Here is a 17,592-nt window from a genome sequence, read left to right as displayed (position 1 = left end):
ATCAGGTCAGGACAAATCTCAAAGAATTCAGAACCGTGATAAAAAACACCCATGAACCAGTGGCAATGGCAGCTAGCGTGGAACGACGAGGACCTCAGTCAAAGCGCGCTGACTGAGGCCCATGGAGACTGCGCAGGAGGTCAAAATAGCCCATGGGAGCCCCAAATCGGGAAAAGAGGTGGATGTTGATGCGCGATTGGTTGGGAAAATAGGGTCAAAATGGGGGAAGCCCGAGCACACGAACACATGGCGAACTGGAGAACCGCGGGTGGAAAAGGCAAAAAGCGCTAGACGTGCAAAGGCGGGACCCACACTCTGGAAATTAGTGGTATTGATCGGGGCGCCCTCAAATGGTAAAAGGTTTTGGATGGAAGCGGAGCGATCCCACTCATCAATCGACGCGTGGCAAGCGGAGGTGAGAGAAAACCATTGTTGATCGTGCATTATCGATCGAGCAAGTCAATCGCGCGGGACGTGCGTATGATGTTGGATATGGGGGACCCAGATCGGACCGCTGAGATCAGGCCCGATGGAGGAAGCAGAATCGACGAAGGCATACGCCGCGATTTGTAAAGATTTGGAAGTCGTTTGACAAGCACGGTGGAGGAAAGACTTCATCCACGACGTAACTGAAGAAACAAACCAATGAAGGAGGCTGGCGCCGTTTAGAGGAGGACATGTGGCCACTCCCTGAGTGTTCATGCTGACGCTGAACAGGGAACTCCAAGCGTATCTGCAGAAGGTGAATCGACAGAGGTGGAAGAGGAACCAAACAGGCATTGGAACGAATGGATAAAACCATGAACAAAGAAAAATTACACAGTCAAGTCAGAGAACAGTCCGAGAGATGAAAAAAAGAAGACAGAGAGACCAGAATCCCGAGAGGAGGACGGAATACATAGAGAAAGAAGAAAGTAAAGCAAAAGCAGAACGAGACAGAGGGCTGAGCTAACCAACGACAACATCGAGCACCAAAGAGCTTGAGAGATTCAAGCCATCCCATAGAGGAATCTATCCGGACTGAGCACCACATTTAGCTCTTTCCACTGTAGACCAGAAGGTCACAACGCTGGTAGGAAGAAGAAGAGTTTGTGTACTCCAGTGGCTTGGGGAATCAAAGGACCACCCTCCCAAGAAAAACTACTTCAGGAGAACTCACATTGAGTCCCTGCATTGTAATTCTCTACTTAAAGACACAATAAAACAAGGCCACCACTAAAAGCTGGACTGGAGATGTAGCCCTGGAGAATAGGGTGAACTCCTTATTAAAATTCTTGTGTCTTTGTGTTTTATTACTGTATTTCTCTGTTGTCTTTCCATTTAAATGTCTATGTATTGGCAATCTGATCGATCCGTTGCTTAAATAACACAGAACACACACCAGCACATGAGTTTGTAATACCTTTGTTTAATAAATCTTTAACTGAGGTCACTCATAGGGTGATTATCAGATCAAGTGGTATCAGAGCTCTAGGCTGTAAGGTTAGATAAGCTTGTGTTGGTTTAGCTGTTGAATGCTCACAAGATCAAAGCTCAAATTAGGAGAAGGAGAGTTAGTTAAAACTAATCCTGAAATTGGGAGAGTCTATCCTCGGAAGACAATGTCAGAGGAAGGTTCTATGGGGCCGGACCCTCAATTCATAGAGATTTTCCTAGTTATAAAGTCTATGGTAGAAGAAATGTACAGGGATTTTAGAAAGCATAAGGATGAAGATTCATCAGGTTCTAAATAAGATAAAGAAGAAGATGAGTCTCATTCCCATGACCACTCAAAAGTAAAGGGGAAATAGGAAAGCTTTATCACACCTCCTAATAGCCCCGTGCATAATAAGAAAGCATCTTTGATTAAGCTAGATGTTAAATTTGATTTGCCTATATATGATGGAGAGCTAAATGCTGAAAAATTGGACAATTGGATTAGACAAATTAATGTTTATTGCAGAGTTCAAAACATCAACTTAGACAAGAGTAAAATTCAGTTGGCAAGCCTACGCCTAGGAGGCACTGCCTTGGTTTGGTGGCAAGGCAGAACCCAAGCTGACAAAAAGAAACATGGTAAGACCATCTCTGTCTGGCGTGAATTTGTTGCTGCAATAAAAAAGCAGTTCTATCCATTGGCCTACATGCAACAAGCCATGATGAGTTGGCAAACTCTTTGGCAGTTGAAAGGGCAAAGTGTGCAAGGGTATACTCAAGAGTTCAGAAAGAGAGCATTGATGTTGGGTATCTCATTAGACTCACCAGAGACTCTTTTGAAGTACATTGGTGGTCTACACAGCTACATAAGGCATACCATCCTCATGTTTAATCCCACTAGTATAAATGAGGTATATGTACAAGCTACTCATCTAGAAGCTAGAGGAAAGAATGGAAATCGAGAAGTTAGGGGACCATCCCAACCCACTGTAAGTAAGAGCAAGGAGAAAAGAAAGCAGAAGTGGAAAGAAATGAAGGCTAACACTGCACAGAAAAGAAAGGCTTCATGCACTTATTGTAAAAAGGAGGGGCATGATGATGAGCATTGTTGGATTCTACATCCAGAGCTGAGACGTAAGAAGTCCGAGGGCAAGAAGAAGAAGGCTGCTGCAGCTATTCAGAAAGATTTGGGGTCAGCTTTAGGAGATGAAACAATCATTGCAGCCACAGGTATAAAAGGTAAGAATTCTGAAGCATCTACTAGTAATTCTGCTCAATTTGTTATTCATGAAGAACATGAGAGAAAAAGACACGAGCTTTTCCATATTCGAGTTATTTCCAAACATCAAAAGATTGATACTTTCTTTGATAGTGGCTCACAAGTAAATTTGATTTCTGAAGAAATTGTAAAGAAATTGGGATTAACAACTACACCTCATAAGAAACCATACCCATTAGGATGGTTGAATGATAAATCACAACTACAAGTGACTAGACAGTGCAAACTCAAGTTTTCTTTTGGGTCAACATTTTTAGATGAGGTTGAGTTAGACATAATTCCTTTGGATATATGTGGAATTGTTTTAGGAATTCCTTACTTGTATGATATAAAGGCTATTTTATATAGAGCTGAGAACAAGTATCTACTTGTTAAAGCTGGAATCAAATACTTTGTAAGAGCTCACAAGCTCAAGAATAATTACACTCTCATAAATTCTGGGTAGATGAAAAGAATGATAAATTCATGCAAACAATTCTTACTAATGGTTGTAAAGGAAAAGAAACCTGATAAAACCAATGTATTTGAGGGCTATAATACTCAACAACAAGTTGATATAGAAAACATTTTTTAGAGTATGATGTCCTATTTCAGGAACCTAAAGGTCTGCCACCCAAAAAGGAAATAGTACATGATATTATTTTGCAGCAAGATGTTCCATTGCCTAACATTGGGATGTACAGGTTGTCTGCTTTAGAGAATGTTGAAATCAAGAAGCAGGTGCAGGAGTTGCTCGATAAGGGATTCATTATGCCTAGCACATCACCATGTGGGTCACCAATCGTTTTGGTGAGAAAGAAAGATGGCTGGTGGAGAATGTGCATTGGCTACCAAGCACTGAATAAGATAACAATAAAAAATCGTTATCCCCTTCCTCGCATAAATGATCTTTTAGATCAATTGAAGGACGTTGTTTATTTCACCAAGCTGGGTTTGCACAGTGGATACCATCATGTCATAGTTGCAGAGAAAGATGCATGGAAGACTGCTTTCAAAACAAAGCAGGGATTGTATGAGTGGCTGGTTATGCCTTTTGGCTTGACCAATGCTCCTGCTACTTTCATGAGATTAATGAATGAAGTACTCAGACCTTTTCTTGATGATTTTGTTATTGTGTATCTAGATGACATTCTGATTTTTAGTAAAACATGGGAAGAACACTTAAAGCATGTTAAGCAGACACTAGGTGTTTTGAAAAGAGAAAAACTTTATGTTAAACTCTCAAAATGTGAATTTGGCAAAATATCTCTAAATTATTTGGGTCATATAGTAGGGGGTGGTGAATTGAAAATAGATCCCTTTAAAGTGGTAGTCATTCTAAACTAGCCTAAACCCAAGTCTACTACAGAAGTGAGAAGCTTCTTAGGAGCAACACAATATTGGAGGAAGTTCATTTCTAATTTTTCCTCAATTGCAGCTCCATTACATGCTTTGACAAGATTGAACAAGGTGTTTCAGTGGGGAGGCAAACATCAGAAAGCCTTCGACACCTTGAAAGAAAAGATTAGTACAACACCTGTATTAGCACTGCCTGATCTACAAAGACCGTTTGAAATCCAAATAGATGCCAGTGACTATGCCATGGGAGCAGTGTTGACACAGCACGGTAAACCCATATGTTATCATTCTGAGACTTTTAATCCTGCAGTAGTTAACTATCCTACCTATGATAAAGAATTGTATGCATTAGTTCAGAGTGTGAAAAAGTGGAAACATTACTTAATGGGCAAAGAGACATTAATACATACTGATCATTAGCCACTTCAATATCTACACTCCCAAACTATGTTGCAGCAATCAAGGCATTATATATGGATGGGTTTTCTACAACAGTTTCATCTAGTCATCATAAAAAGGGCATACAAAACAAAGTTGCAAACATGTTATCTAGACCCATTATAAATGCATCTACCATACTTAAGCATAATTTTGTACTACATGAAAGTTACATTGAAAAATATGCTCAAGATATAGACTTTAAAGATGTATATGCAACTTTGAGTCAAGGCAAAAAGGTAGAAGAATTGGACTATCATGTGAAGGACCGACTCTTATATCATTGTGGGAAACTCTGCATTCCACAAACCGAGAGAGTAAAGATAATTAGAGAGGTACACACTTCTCTGATATCAGTTCACTTTGGGGTAAGTAAAATAGTTTCACAACTGCAAAGATTTTGTTATTGGCTGAAAATGAATGACACAGTTTCTAGATATGTAAGATGGTGTACTATGTGTGCTAAAAGCAAGCCCAGCAATAGAAAACTAGGCTTGTACACTCCTTTACCAATTCCTTCTTACCCTTGGGAAAGTGTTTCCATGGATTTTGTTGGAGGACTACCTAAATCTAGGAAAGGTCATGATTATCTATATGTTGTTGTGGATAGGTTCAACAAAATGTGTATTTTGATACCTTGTAATAAATAGATTACAACTGAACAAACTACAAGATTATTCTTTGAACATGTATGGGTTCATTTTGGATTACCCACTTCTATTGTATCTAATCGAGACACCCGATTTGTGGGGAAGTTTTGGTCAAGTCTGTGGGAACTAATGGACACCCAACTAAAGAAAAGCACAACTTTTCATCCAAAAACCGATGGCCAGACAGAAGTAGTTAACAGGACAGTGATCCAGTTACTTAGGGGATATTGCAGCAAACATCCTAAGCTTTAGGATGAACATTTGTGTTATGCGCAGCATGCTTACAACAGAGCCAAACACTCTTCTACACAGAGATCTCCTTTTGAGACCTATTTTGGTTTCATACCAAGGTCTCCTTTGGATTTTGTCTTTGGTAAAGATACCATGGTTGATGGACACCGTGATGTGGACAAGGCAACTAGGTTCATTGAACAGATCCAGGAGATCCACCAGGCAGTACAGGAACAATTGGAAAAGAGCCAAGCCAAATACAAGGCTAGGCATGACAAGCATCGAATGGAGCATAGTTTTCAAGTTGGAGACTAGGTTTGGCTATATATCAGCAAGGACAGGATGCAAGGTGAAGGTAAAACGCTAAAGCCTATCAGGTATGGACCTTTTAGGATACTTGAGAAGATTGGTGAAAATGATTTTCGCCTTGATATACCAACTTACATGCAAATCTACTTAGTCGTAAATGAAGATTGCATGAGATTGTTTGAACCTTCAATGATTGAGGATCCTGAAGAGAAAATTCAATTGCCTTCTATTGATGACGGCGTGCAGAGGAGATGTTGAGTACCTTAGAATTGGACTCAAAGGTTCGAAGCCGAGCAGTGCAAAGTGGATTGGGATTGGATAAGTGAGACAACAGTATCCTCACTTAGTCGATGCTTGAAAGAAAACCAACTTTTGGTGGTCCAAAAGCTTTTTTAGTGGGGAGGCTGTGATCCGAATTGGTTCCATAAAAGACAGTCCAAGAACCATGACTGTATCATGTCGGGACAAATCTCAAAGAATTCAGAACCATGATCAAAAACACCCTTGAACGAGTGGCAATGGCAGCTAGCATGGAATGACGAGGGCCTCGGTCAAAGTGCGCTAACCGAGGCCCATGGAGACTGCCAGTAGGTCAAAATGACCCCTGGGAGCCCCGGATCAGGAAAAGGAGGTGGATTTTGATGCCAGCCGAAATGGGGGAAGCCCGAGCACACAAACGCATGACAAACTGAAGAACCGCGGGCGGAAAAGGCAAAAAGCGCTAGACGTGTAAAGGCGGGACCCGCACTCTAGAAACCAGCGGTATTGATTGGGGCGCCCTCAAATGGTAAAAGGTTTTGGATGGAAGCAGAGCGATCCCACTCATTGATCAACGTGTGGCAGGCAGAGGTGAGAGAAAACCGTTGTTGATCGCGCGTTATCGATCGAGCAAGTCAACTGCGCGGGATGTGCGTATGACGTTGGATCTGGGGGACCCAGATTGGACGGTTGAGATCAAGCCCAATGGAGGAAGCAGAATCGATGAAGGAATATTCCACGATTTGTAAATATTTGGAATCCGTTTGACCGCCATGGTGGAGGAAAGACTTCATCCACGATGTAACTGAAGAAACGAACCGACGAAGCAGGCTGGTGCCATTTAGAGGAGGACATGTGGCCACTCCCTAAGCATTCATGCTGACGTTGAACAAGGAACTCCAAGCGCAGCTGCAGAAGGTGAATCAAAAGATGCGGAAGAGAAACCGAACAGGCATTGGAACAAATGACTAAAAACCATGAACAAAGACAGATTACACAATCAAGTCAGAGAACAGTCCGAGAGACGAAAAAAGAAGACAGAGAGACCAGAATCCCGAGAGGAGGACGGAATACACAGAGAAAGAAGACAGTAAGGCAAAAGCAGAACGAGACAGAGGGTAGAGCTAACCAACGGCAGCATCGAGCACCAAAGAGCTTGAGAGATTCAAGCCATCCCATAGAGGAATCTATCTAGACTGAGCACCACATTTGGCTCTTTCCACTGTAGACCAGAAGGTCACAACGCTGGTAGGAAGAAGAAGAGTTTGTGTACTCCAGTGGCTTGGGGAATCCAAGGACCACCCTGCCAAGCAAAACTGCTTTAGGAGAACTCACATTGAGTCCCTGCATTGTAATTCTCTGCTTAAAGACACAATAAAACAAGGCCACCACTGAAAGCTGGACCGGAGATGTAGCCCTAGGGAATAGGGTGAACTCCTTATTAAAATTCTTATGTCTTTGTGTTTGCTTATTGTATTTCTCTGTTGTCTTTCCATTTAAATGTCTGTGTATTAGAAATCTGATCGATCCGTTGCTTAAATAACATAGAACACACACCAACACATGAGTCTATAATATCTTTGTTTAATAAATCTTAAACTGGGGTCACTCATAGGGTGATTATCATATTAGGAAATCTCTTCTAATTGGGGCCAGATCAGATCTTGAGAAGATGTGTTAGAGAGGAGGAGATCTTTGACATCCTCTCAGCAAGCCATTATGGGCCCTTTGGGGGCCATTTTGTTGCTAAGAGGAAAACCTTTAAATTTATGCAAGCTAGCTAGTACTAGCCTACTCTACACCAAGATGCCAAAAGGTACACTGCTAGATGTGATGAGTACCAAAGGATGGGAAAGCCTACACCCAAGGATGAAATGCCCCTGCAAACTCAAGTCACTCTAGAGCCATTGAGAAATGGGGCATGGATTTCATTGGGCCAATTGATTCCCCATCTAGATAAAAGAGATATATCATTGTGTGCATTATTTACATGACAAAATGAGTTGAAGAAAAAGCAGTAGAGGAAACAACCGAGGAGAGTGGTAGGGTGTGATAGGGAGTGCCAAAGCACACCAAGGAATGCAGGTGGTGTTAACAAATTCCACATAGTTCCAAGGGATTGTTATACGTGCAAGGTGTTATGGCATGTCAATATGTAAATTATGGTTCTTAGTTGTTTTATGGCCACAGTTGGACATGAAGCTTGACTTGGAAACTTGTAACTTGCTAAGTGGGATAGGTTGAAATTGTACATGAGTAGTCTAAGATGAGTTATAGTCAGTTCTTAGGTGAACAAGGCATAGTATAGTTGTAGTAACTATAACTTGGTCAAGTTGTTGTAGTCGAGGAAGGAATTGGTTGGGTTCCCAAGTCCCAAAAAAAGCAAGGGTAGTTGTGTGGGCATGATAACTAAGGAGTGGCAGGGCATGCCAAGGAATGAAAAGGAATGCTAACGCATCTCAGAAAATGTCAATGCATACTAAGGAGTGTTAGGGAGTGCCAAGGAATCATAAGGGAGAACTAGGTCAAAATGCATGGAAATTAATGAATAAGAGTGTGTGTCAAAGAGTGTCAGTGAATTATAGGTGTCTCAAGGACGAAGTGTGCTAGGAGATGTTCATAATAGGAATTGCATGAGGCAAGAATGTGGTTGTGATAAAGGGCTAGAGAAAGTAGTTTCAAACAAAGGGAGACTTTGGGTTGGGCACAACATTGTTTTTCCAATGCCTTTGTTGGGTTCCCAAGCCGCAAAAAATTAGAGGGCATGCTAGCTACGGAGTGCCATGGTGTGCCATGGAATGCCAGGAAGTACTAAGACATTCTAGATAGTTACAAGGAATGTTAAGCATGCCAAGACATGCCAAGTGCTAAGGCCTACCAAGATGTGCCAAGTGTAGGGTGTGGCGTGAACATATGCTAGGGAGTGTTAGGGCCAGGTGTCAGGGAAACATAAGGGAGCACTAGTTTCAAATTGATGGAAATGAAGTGTCAATGAGTTACAAGTGTGCTAAGGAGGGAGTGAAAAGATATGTTAGGTAGATCCAAAGGCACACTAGAGTGTTAGGGAAACATACAAAGATGTGCTAAGTGCCAAGGTGTGTTGAGTGTTAACAAATGATAGGGAAACACAACGGAGCACTAGGCTGCCAAAATGCGTGGAAATGAATGAATAAGAGTGTGTGATAGGGAGTGTCAGCAATTTCCAGGTGTGGTAAGGGGGGAGTGACATGGTATGCTAAGCAACGCTAAGTCATGCTAGTGTTCCAGAGTAGCATGCATACAAGATGTTCCAGGTGCCAGGGTGTGCCAACATTTTCTAGGGAGTTTTAGGGAATGCTAATGAAACACAAGGGAGCACAAGGTGAAAATAATGCATGCAAATGAATGATCAAGAGTTTGTGATAGGAAGTGTCACTAAGTTACAGGTATGCTAAGGAGGGAGTGATTTAGGATATGCTAGGCAGTGCTAAGGCATGCTAGAGGTCAGGGAAACATGCTAAGATGTTTCAGGTGCTAGGGTGTGTCAATGCATGCCAAGGAGAGTTATGGAGTGTCAGGTAAAAACAAGGGAGCACTAGTTTCAAATGCATGGAAATCAATGAATAAGATTGTGTGATATGGATTGTCAATGAGTTCTAGGTGTTAAAAGGAGGGAGTAATAAGGTATGCTAGGTAGTGCCAAGGAATGCTAGAGTGCCAAGATGACATGCGAAGATGTGCCAAGTCCCAAGGTGTGTCAAAATGATTCAGGGAGTGTTACAGGAACACAAGGGATCACTAGTTCAAAATATATGGAAATGAACAAATAAGAGTGTGTGATAGGGAGTGTCAGTGAGTTCCAAGGCATGTCAGGGAGTGGTAAGGTGTGCTAGAGAGTGCCAAAGCATGCCAAGGAATGCAGGGGATGCTAATACATGTCACATAGGTACAAGGGATTGTTAGACGTGATAAGTGTTATGGCATGTCAGAATGTAAACTATGTTGCTTAGTTGTTTTATGGGCACGGTTGGATGTGAGCCTTGACTTGTAAATTTTTAGGGTGTGCTAGGGAGTGCCAAATCATGCCAAGGAATGTAGGGGATGCTAATACATGTCATGTAGTTCCAAGGGATTGTTAGACATGCCAGGTGTTCTGGCATGTCAGAATGTAAACTATGTTGCTTAGTTGTTTTATGGGCACGGTTGGATGTGAGCCTTGACTTGGTAACTTGTTAAGTGGGATGAGTTAAGATTGGACATGACAAGCATAAGATGAGTTATAGGCCATTTTTAGGTGAACAAGGCATAGTCTAGTTGTAGTAAATGTAACTTGGTCAAGTTGTTGTAGTCGAGGCAAGACATGGTTGGGTTGCCAGTGTAAAAAAAAATAAGGGTAGTTATGAGGGCACAAAAGCTAAGGAGTGTCAAGGCATGCCAAGGAATGAAAAACAATGCTAACACATGCTAGATAGTGTCAATGCATGCCGAGGAGTGTTTGGGAGTGTCAGGGAATCACAAGGGAGAACTAGGTCAAAGTGCATGGAAATGAATGAATAAGAGATTCTGCGAGGAAGTGTTAGTGAATTCTAGGTGCCCCATGGACAAAGTGTTTTCGGAGAATTTAAGAATAGGACTTGTAGGAGGAAATAATGTGATTGCGATAAGGGGATGGACAAAGAAGTTTTTGACAAAGGGAGACTTTGGTCTAGGCATAACGTTGTTTTTTCAATGACTTGGTTGGGTTCCCAAATAGCAAAAAAGGTAAGGCTATCTATGAGGGTATGACAACTAGGGAGTGTCAAGGTGTGCATGGAATTCCATAAAGTTATAACACATGCTAGAAAGCTCCAATGCATGCCAAGTGCTAAGGCATGCCAAGATGTGCTAGATTCTAGGATGTGGCACCAATGCATGCGAGGGATTTCCATGGAAACACAAGGCAGTACTAGCTTCAATTGCATGAAAATGAATTAATAAGAGTGTGTGATAGGGTGTTAGAAATTTATAGGTGTGCTAAGGAGGGAGTGACAAGGTATGTTAGGTAGTTCCAGGGCATGAAAGAGTGCTAGGAAAGCACAAAGATGTGACAAGTACCAAGGTGTTCCATTGTGTGCCGAGTGTTAGTGAGTGTTAGGGAAACATAAGGCAACACTGGGTCATAATGCATGGAAATGAATGAATAAGAGAGTGTGACAGGTGGTGTCAGTGAGTTAAAAAGTGCTCTAAGGAGGAGTGACAAGGCATGCTTGGTAATGCTAGGGAATGTTAGAGTGCTAGGGTGACATGCAGACAAGATGTGCCAATGTGTACAAGGAATTTTTAGCTGGGAGGGCTAGGGAAAAACAAGGGAGCATTACGTCAAAATGCATGGAAATGAACAAATAAGAGTTTGTGATTAGAAGTGTAAGTGAGTTCTAGGTGTGCTAAGGAAGGAGTGACAAGATATGCTAGGTAGTTTTAAAGCATGCTAGAGACCAGGGCGACATTCTAAGATGTCATAGGTGCTAGGGTGTACCAACACGTGCCAAGGAGTGCTAAGGAGTGCTAGGGAAACACAAGGGAGCACTAGGTAAAAATTCATGGAAATGAATGAATAAGAGTTTGTGACCGGGAGTGTCAACAAGCTCTAGGTGTGTTAAGGAGAGAGTGACAAGGTATGCTAGGTAGTGTCAAGAAATGCTAGAGTCTAGGGTGGCAAGCCAAGATGTACCAGGTGTTAGGGTGTGCCAATGCGTTCTAAGGATTGTTATAAGGGAGTTTCAGGGAAACGTAAGGAAGCATTAGGTCAAAATGCATGGAAATTAATGAATAAGAGTGTGTGACAGTGAGTTTCAACAAGTTCTAGGTGTGTTAAGGAGGGAGTGACAAGGTTATATGCTCGGTAGTACTAAGGTATGCTAAACTACCAAGGTATGTCATGGAGTGCTATGGTGTGCTAGGAAGTGTCAAAGCATGATAAGGTTATATGCTAGGTAGTACCAAGGAATTCTAAGACATGCCAGGTGTTATGGCATGTCAAGATGTAAATTGTGTTGCTTATTTGTTTTACGACCATGGTTGGATGTGATGAGCCTTGTCTCAGTAACTTGTTAACCGGGATGAGTTGAGATTGGACATAAGTAGCCTAAGATGAGTTACAAGTAGTTCTTAGGTGAACAAGGAATATGTTGAATTTCCATGACACATGAGAATCTGGGTTTGGTCTTAGAATATTTTATGCGAACACACTCAAGTGCCACAACACATCTGCATTGCAAAACAAAATCTACACACACGAGGAATCACCTAGTGCACATGATAATTTTAAAATTTTCAAACCCTTCTTTGTTACATTACAAACTATAATAGACTAGACTAGAGCTCCCATACTAGGGATCATGGTCCTTTACAATCACACTGATACAAGGAATACAACTAGGACTTGGTGTTAGTCCTTTGACAACCAATCTACCTTGAACAAGACAACACTTGACCTACTTGCTGATGGTGGCCACACACAGCCCTTTCAGTCCACATGTCTTGAACACATATGGCAGGTCCTCTTTCCTCCCATTTTGCAACTCCTCAATCTGCCTCTATCAATGAACTCAAATCCTTTAGGTTATTGAACTCGGCTCAACAAACTTTTCCCTCTAGCTACCTCCTTTTTCCTTCAAGGTATGCAACACTTAGGGTCTTTGAACAACTATTCACAACTTTGTTTGTGAACAAGTCTTTGGTCTGCCTACTTTTTCTATACTACTGCTCTAATATGACAAGTATAGAGCTATGGAGGCTACCCTTCTTCTCACTGACTCAGTCCTCTACAATACACTGTATTAGCGCTAGTTTCTAGCCCACTTGACTGCTACTTTAGTCCTTCAAAGTCTACATGTCCTTAGGCCCAATACACCTACCCTTCTACTAGTCTTGTTGTCCTTCACAAGTACAAAACTTAGGGCTCTTCTTTGACAGTCACCTAATAACCCTTGAATTGTACTTGGACTGCCATCAATTTTCCCAACCATAGTCAATTATTTTACTGATATAGGGCCCACAACACTGCCCTCATCTAGGGCTCTTCAAATATGCCACCTAATAGTGATTTGAGTCCTCTCAAAATCACTATTCTTGTGTATAAATTTATTTGTTGTCCAATCTATGAAAAAATATGAACTAATCCTCTTATCATCCTTCTAAAAATCTATAGATGACTGAATTAGGGTCACAAATCATCCACTAATAGTCCATTGACTAATTGTTTATAGGTTGCTTCAGATCTCTGTCCAAAAATCTATGGAAAATCCACCAAAATTGACTCCTCTTCATGTCAATCCATTCCTCATATGGCACATTTATTCTGCTCAATATTCTACTCAGGTTCCACCCTCCTTTGGGTCTGTTATCTCCACACATACTTCTGCAAACCATCTTCGAGATCTGTGGTCTATATTGCAAAGATAAACCTCACTCTAAGGGTCACGACCCCTCTTCTTCTATGCATATTTGTCACAGTCTTAAGGGCATACCTTATGGACTGAACATGCTAGGAAACCAACCTAACTAGGGCATTATACTTTTGTTCTAATTTATTTAGAACAAACCCTATCCACCCATAGCAAAAATAACAACTCTTGCCTCCATAAGAGACTCGACCTAGCTCATATGGATCCATAGATTATGGGAATTTCTTTGACTGAATCTTGACTTGAACTTTAGATCTCTACAACCCTTAAACTATGATTACCTTAGTCAATATTACACCTGTGACTACTTCTGTTTTGACCCTAAATTCCAGTGCAGGTCCTCCTCCATTGTGTTGGTCTTTATCATAGAACTTGCGGCCTACTAACCACCACAAGATAGGGTCTCAACCCTCTCTGCTATTGCATAATTTGACGTGACCTTCACATAGAAACACCACTAAAATCACATTCCCAAATTCTCATGAGTTGCCTCTCTTGAGCTCTATTTGCCAAAAGAGAACCAACAATATACTATCCTACTTCCTAGCTTCAACCCATTAAGGTATGTGACATTCTTATGAACCCTCACATGATGATCTTGATCTTGGTGGATGATCATGGCCTCCCTTTAGATACCCTTATTCAACCCTCTAACTTGACCTACTTTAGGACTACATCTCTTCTTGCCTCCTTGATCAAATGAGGTCCTTCTCACTTGATGTTCTTGCCTTCATACTAAGGCCTCCTAAAATATCTTTTCCTAGCTAGGCCTCTTAGGAACCCCTTAGAACTTATGGGTTTTATCCACTTAGACCTTAGGAAACATTAATTTTCCTTTTTAATTTTCTTTTAGATTTTAAACCGCATCTTGGGTCCAAAACCCTTGCTCTTGGGTTCTTTTCCCACAAATCCTTTTGTGACCAAACTCACAAACCCATCTCACTATGCTTGTGGAGTACCTCCGAAGCTACACAATTCAACAACATAGTATAGTTGTAGTAACTGTAACTTAGTCAAGCTCATGTGGTCGAGGACTTGGTTGGGTTCCCAAGTTGCAAATTAAGTAAGGGTAGTTGTGAAGGCATGATAGCTAGGGAGGGTCAGGGCATGCCAAGGAATGAAAGGTGTGATAACAGATGGCAGACAATGTCAATGCATGATGAGGAGTGTTAGGGAGTGTTGAGGCATCACAAGGGAGAACTAGGTCAAAATGCATGGAAATGAACAAATAAGAGTGTGTGCCAGGGAGTGTCAGTGAATTCAAGTGTTCCAAGGATGAAGTGTATTAGAAGAAGTTCATAATAGGATTTCAGGAGGCAAGCCTACAGTTGTGATAACGGGCTTGACATATCAATTTTATACAAAGGGATACTTTGTGCTCGACACAACACTCTTTTGCCTTTATCTATTATTTCTATATGACATGTGGGACACTTTGGCTAAATACTCACGTTTTAAACTAATTTAGACAATTTCATATTATACATTGTTGTGTATAAGTTTTTGGGCACTTGACTTGTGCCAACTTATATCTTGTGTGTCTTGTGCATCTTGTGGTTCTTGCAAATGCTTAGATAATTCTCTACTATTTATATGAACTAGACATACATGTGAAATATTTCCTGTGTAAGCTATGTTGCTTAGTTATTTTATGGACATGGCTAGATGTGATCCTTGTCTTCGTAATTTCTTAAGTGGGACAAGTTTATCTTGGACATGAGTGGCCTAAGATGAGTTATAGGTAGTTCTTAGGTGAACAAGGCACAATCTACTTGTAGTAGGTATAATTGGTCAAGTTTTTGTGGCTGAAGTAGGCTAATGTCACATGAACTGCAGTAGCTAAGGACTTGATTGGGTTCCTAACTCATGAAAAAATGTAAGGCTAGTTGTGAGGGCATAAGTGCCAAGGCATACTAGGGAATGCTAACTTGTGCCAGATAGTTCAGAGGCATGTCAAATATGTTAATATGTGTCAAGTGCTAAGGCATTCCAAGATGTGCAAGGGCGTGACAATACATTCCAGGGACTGTCAAGGGAAAAAAAAGAAGGAGAAACAAGTTAAACTAAAAGGAAATGAAGACATAAGGGGGTTAATAAGTCATCAATTTACCTTTTCCAAGAGGGGAATGCTAGGCACACCAACACTAGGTGCCAATAGGTGGAGACCTTAGAATTCTTGAGGAGTCGGGTCGATCATATACGTATTAACAACGACAACCGATCGTTCGCCTTTTAAGCTCTCTCCAAGTTATAAGATAGAGAGGTCAAGTGCCAAATCTTCCTTTGTTACTTCTCATCTACTTTCCAATAATTGATCTCAAATAAATTTAATATTAAACCATGCCAAAGCATACCAAGGCATCTCAATGAATGTTAGATATGCTAATACTTGTCAAGCACCAACACGTGCCAAGCGCCAATGTGTGTTAGGGAGTGATACACATGTTATGAAGTGGCAGGGCATGTCGAAGGGTGTTAAGGTGTGCCAGAGAGTGCCAATGCATGTTGAGGAGTGTTTGGGAGTACTAGGGAAACACAAGGGAGCACTAGGTCAAAGTGCATGAAAGTGAATGAATATGAGGGTGTGTCGTGGAGTGTCAATGAGTGCTAGCTAACGTGCCAAGGAAGGAGTGACAAGATATGTTAAGCACTGGTAAGGCATGCTAGGGAATACCAGGGCATGTTAAGAAGTGCAAGAATGTTCTAGGGAGTTCAGGTGTGTGTTAACATGTGCCAAATATTGCCAAGGCATGCCAAGACATCCTAGATGCTAAGGCATGCTAGTATGTGTAGGTTGCATGGTATTCCAATATGTTTCAAGGAGTTTCAAGTAAACAAATGGAATAACCAAGCTAAAATGCAAGGAAATGAACACATAAGAGGGTTAATAAGCCATGACTTTATCTTTTTCAAAAGGATCATGCTATGCACACTAATAATAGGTTCCAATACATGCCAAGTGCCAATGTGTGCCAAGTACTAATGTATGTTGATGCATGCCAAAGTGTTCCGGGACATGGTAGGGACTATAGGGCATGCCAACACCTGCTAGGAGAGTGTTATGCTATGCCAGGTCCTGCCAACATGTGCTTGGGTGTCCTAGTCTGTTAGGTCCCTATACTACTAGTGTAACCCCTTATTGTTATGAGTACAACCCCGTTATTATATTATATAGTACCCATATTGTTATCATTGTGCCCCATAGAAGCCCACTATTGTTATTATTGTGCCCTTACATTATTATTTTTATGTCGGCTTTGATTATATTATGACCTCTTAGACTCCTATATATAGAAAGGAGGTCTTGTCATTTGTATCATCCAAGAATTGTTCATTTGTGTAATGTAAATGAGGTTGCCTCCTCGAAGAGGCTTATTTCTAAGGTGTTGATCTATCTTTTCTATCTTTTTGTGAGCTGGTTCCATAACATTTGGTATCAGAGCTTTGGATTCTAGGGTTTCGTTGTTCCAAAGAGGTCATCATGGTAGTTTCACTATAAAAAAATTTCTGCGAGGTTTCAGAAACTAAAAAAAAACCATTTGAGAATAAATCTCATTGAACCTCACGTTCGAATTTCAGATCTTTTCTCGCTATCGTTTCGGAGATATGATCTAAGGAAGTTAGGGCTTTTGCATGATCTAGAATTTCATCTAAAACAGGTCATCATGGAATTTGCGCTCTAACTTTTTTTCTACAAAGTTTCAGAAGTAAAGAAAAAACCCATTTGAGAAGAAATTGGTCTGAACCTTGGGTCCTAATTTCAGATCTTGTATCACTATATTTTCAGATATATGATCTGAGGAAGTTAGGGTTTGTGCAGACTCCCAAATTACATCCTAAATAGGTGACCTTCGGAAAATCGTCATAATTTTCTCTCTGAGCATCAGATTGAAATTTCATAAGAGGTTAAAAAAAGAGGATAGGCTATATTTTGTTTGGGTATAATTTTTAGAACCTAAGGTTGAAAGAGTGACACGTGGCACATCGTACAAGTTCACTCTACTGAACTAGTCTATAATTAGGTCATTGCGGAAAATTGGGAATAAATATTTCTTCAAGAATCCAATTGCGATCAAACTTGCGTAGTTAGAAATAGGACTCGGAGGGCTATTATAGGCCAAAATTGCAGAACTTAAAGATCCAAAATTGCAGAGTTACAGTCGTTTCAAGATCAAGCTCCTAAAATCAAGAAAAAAAAGAGATGAGGAAGTTTGATGGCAAGGATCCGGTAAATTGGATACTACAGATG

This window comes from Pinus tabuliformis, chromosome 6 (assembly GCF_031772625.1).
Source record: "Pinus tabuliformis cultivar Carrire ecotype Pingquan chromosome 6, CPIR1, whole genome shotgun sequence".
In the NCBI taxonomy this organism is placed as follows: Eukaryota; Viridiplantae; Streptophyta; class Pinopsida; order Pinales; family Pinaceae; genus Pinus; species Pinus tabuliformis.
The sequence above is the reverse complement of the archived record's forward strand: the minus strand, read 5'-3'. Positions refer to the sequence as shown.